The following is a 4,336-nucleotide window of genomic DNA, read 5'->3' on the forward strand; positions in this document are numbered from 1 at the left end:
CCTCACATCCTCCCTAAACCTCCTGCCCCTCACTTTGAACCTATGTCCCCTCATGATTGACCCTTCAACTAAGGGGAACAGCTGCTCCTTATCCACTCTGTCTATATCCCTCATAATCTTGTACAGCTCAATCAGATCACCTTTCAGTTTTCCCTGCTCCAAGAAAAACAATCCAGGCCTTTCTTCATAACTTCAATTTTCCCCCTCCAGTGCAATCACATCCTTGGGGAGGAGGAGAACTTTTATCTCTAGAAGGTCATTGCTCTGCAGAATTCTTTTCCCTTTCTATTCATATACCAAGCCTGATGCCTTTTAAATGTTGTAATTGTACCAGCCACCACAACTTCCTACTGAAGCTTATTCCACACACGCACCACCCTCTGCATGAAAAAGTTGCCCTTTAGGTCCCTTTTATATCTTTCCCCTCTCACCTTAAATCTATGCCCTCTAGCTTTGGACTCCACTACCCTGGGAAAAGAGCCTTGGCTATTTACCCAATCCATGCCCCTCATGATTTTATAAACCTCTATAAGGTCACCCCTCAGCCTCTGAAGCTCCAGGGAAAATAGCTTCAGCCTATTCAGCCTCTCCCGTTAGCTCAAAGCCTCTAATCCCAGGAAAATCCTTGTAGATCTTTTCTGCACCCTTTCACAGCTGCTAGTCATCCAATTGGAAGTCTTGCCTTAAAACTATTAATGCTGCCCCCGGCGTTAAATTGCTGCTGGTCAGCATTCGGGATTCTGGGTGGGTTTCCCCAATGTCTCAGATCGTGGTGCCCCATAAAATTCAGCCCAAGGAGTGTAGCATTTCTGGACAAAGTAGACAAGGATGTGAGGGACAAGGATTAAAGTAGTCAATTTACATGAGGAACGAGGGAAGGAGGCTTGAGTGGAGCACAAAAGGGGGCATGGTCTGGAAGGGCCAAATGGCCTTTTTTTCTGTACTGTATAATCTCCCACGTATTCTACTGCGGTTCAGTGTGAAAACAAGAACAGAAATTGTTGGAGAAACTCTGCGGCTCTGGCAGAGAAGGCAGAGTTAACATTTCAAAACCAATGACTTCTTCTGGATCTGAAACATTAACTCTATTTTCCGTCCAAGATGCTGCCAGACCTGCCGAGCTTCTCCAAGCAATTTCTGCTTTTTCTTCAGATTTCCAGTATCCGTGGTCATTTGTTTTATTTCAGTGTTAAAACGTACTCGCTGGCACTCTTGTGAAATGTTTTGCTGTGAAGGGTGCTGTATAAACAGAGGTTGCTATTTAATTCTGTCATGCGCATTCTGGAAGTGCAGACATTGGCAGATAGCACGGGTGACTGGTTTTCTGCAGGATCATTATTACACACAAGGATTAACAACTCAAGTGGTCAAATCAGAGTCCGATATATGTTGCGACAAGCTGTCATTTCCACTGCCCTTCATTTCCACGACATCCAATCTTGCAGGAAGGAGATAAAGACTTCCTGCTGGTTTTTGACTGCCCAGGAGACTCATCTTTTTGCTTTATCTATAAGCAACAGATTCTAGTTCTTATCTTTATGGAAGTTGGAAAGCAGTAGAGTGGTGGAGAAAGATAGATAGAGGAACTTGCTCATAATTGATTCCTTTTCAAAACCATTACCTTCCCCTGCCTTCTATAGAATAGGATGTTGCTGAAAGGAAATAGGCTTATTTCTTCTCCAGTTCAGTTCTTTCTTTTTCTTGAAGTGCCGACCCTCAGCAGAATTTGGCTTCGTAAGTAATTCTGTCTCCTTTGTGTTTTATTCCTGTGGTCATTCTTTCAATGAGAGCTCAGGTAGTAAATTATCCCAGGACCAGGGTCAGGGTTAGGGTTAGGGGTTCAGGTTATCACAGGGCAATCACACATAGTGTGCTGCATATTGATAAAATTACTTTACAAGCCCATTTACGTAGCATCTGACTGATTTGTCCTGGTTTATTTGAGGAGTAATTAGTAGCGTTTTGCTAGATGTTACTTGCGCAGATCCATTAGAAGAGGGACCCTCCACTCTTAAGTATAAAATGCCTCATTCTGTGTTTTGTTTTAGTCCATTACCACAATGCCACTGCGTTTCCCTAGAATGCAGTCCTGAGGCGATCTGATGAAGATAGAGATGAAAAGGGATCTCTTCTCTCAGAGGAACGTGAGCGTTTTGAATGTTTCTCACACCCCAGGGAACTGTGGAGGCTGGATTCGGTGCTGAGTTCGACAGGTTTTCGATGGACGAGGGAGTCAAGGGTCAGAGGGACAGGCAGGAAAGTGGGGTTAAGGCCTCAAATCAGAATGGTTGTGATCTTATTGATTAGTGGAGCATGCTCGAGGGGGCCGAATGGCCTACTCCTGTTCCTAGTTTTCCAGGTTAAATCAACAACTTAAAACCTACCAAGCTTTTGGTATCTTTCTATGTAATTCTGTGCCAAATTCTATCTGATGGTAGAGCTGTGAAGTACCTTGGGACATTGTACTATGCGTTAAAGGTACCACACAAATATAATTGTTATTACCTTGGAATACTTTTGAATTGGTACAAATTCAACAACAGATTGCCCGGCATGACGGTCCCTGGGCGGCCTGGTGTGGCGGTCTTTTGATCTGGCATGGACTTCCGAGGTGATTCCAGAGTGGTCTCCTGGCCTCAAGAGCCTTGAGGTAAGTAGTCTAGAATCAAGGTCCATTATGTGGACTAGAGGCTAGATATCAGCGTGAACTGGATTGGAAGGACTGTTGTGCTTATTCATTCCTACGGTCTGTAATGCTGCATTTTTAAATTTCTTCATTTTTCTAATGTTTTCTTCCTAAGAACTTGTACTGATTTGAGTACATGTGACAATAAAGTTCATTCATTCATTCATACATAAATACATGGACATTGGAGCCAACACTTCTACAGGGGACACTGTACTGCAGTACCTAACTACAGACAGGCAGCCTAGCATTCACTTAGCCTGGCATAGGAACATGGAGGTCAATTCCAATACTGTCACCCAGATTTAAAATAGCGTGGACCAGGGTTAAAAATTTTCAGGTTTGCTGATCACAGTAAGCCAGTACTTTAGTGAGGAGATGGAGAAGTACAAACCTCTCCTTGTGAAGGATATGAGGCCTGAGTCTTCGGCCCTGTCAGGGCCGAGACTGGGGACAGGCGGGTACTAAAAATATTCAGTTCCTCAGCTCATCTCCATTTAAAAGGACGTAAAGTTAAACAGTCCCTTGTGGGCTGCTGTAGCAAAAACAAAGTTTAACAGTCAGTGGAAACTTCCAAAAATGGAACGGAAGCTTATAAAAATTTAAACAAAGTGAAGTTATCCAGGATGGTGATGTATCCCAGCCCTGTGGTGCCCACTAGTCTCTCATGGAGTCCCTCAGCTGTATCGTCTTCCGAGGCCATTGACTAGAGGACCTCCTGCCTTCCCAGGAAGCCAATGAATGATCACTTAAGGCCTATTGAAGGAGGATGGCTGTGATTTTTCATTTAGCTCCAGGTTTCAGTAGGGAACAGGGAGTGGATTAGCTCCCTGGAGGCAACCTAGCACCCAATGGCAGCCAAGAGAGCCAGTGCCAGTTTTAGATGCCTTCCCTGCCTATCCGGGTGCAACAGGAGACAAAGGCGTCCCCTGGCTGGGGGATAGTTGTGGTTCCAAGAACACCCCCTCCTCTCAAAGACCTAGCCCAGCTGTATTTTTCTATTTCGACTTTCAAAACGTTGTCAGGACGATGACTCCATCTTGGAGAACCCCCCCACCCCTCACTTATCTGTTGTGCCATCCTACTGCTGCTTTCCCACTGAAAGGTCTTTCATTGGCCTTCCATTTTACAGTGACCATCTACTGTCTTTATTTTGATGGTCAACCCACCTCTGGCTACCAGTTTTCTACCCCAGGGAGCATTCCTAGGAGTGACAATAACCAACAACCTGTCCTGGACTTCCCATGTGGATGCAACAGTCAAGAAGGCACAACAATACCTCTTCTTCCTCAGGAAGCTCAGGAAATTTGGAATGTCCTTAAGGACCCTCACCAACTTTTACAGATGCACCATTGAAAGCATACTGTCCGGGTGCATAACAGCCTGGTATGGCAATTGCTTTGCCCAGGACTGTGAGGTACTACAGAAGGTGGCGTGCACAGCCCAGACCATCACAGAAGCCAACCTTCCATTCATGGATAACAAAGTGTAGAGCTGAATGAAAACAGCAGGCCAGGCAGCATCAGAGGAGCAGGAAAGCTGACGTTTCGGGTCCCGACCCGAAACGTCAGCTTTCCTGCTCGGCGTGCTGTGTTCATCCAGTTCTACACCTCGTTATCTCAGATTCTCCGGCATCGGCAGTTCCTACTA

The sequence above is a fragment of the Rhincodon typus genome, chromosome 9, assembly GCF_021869965.1.
Source record: "Rhincodon typus isolate 14 chromosome 9, sRhiTyp1.1, whole genome shotgun sequence".
NCBI classification, from domain to species: domain Eukaryota; kingdom Metazoa; phylum Chordata; class Chondrichthyes; order Orectolobiformes; family Rhincodontidae; genus Rhincodon; species Rhincodon typus.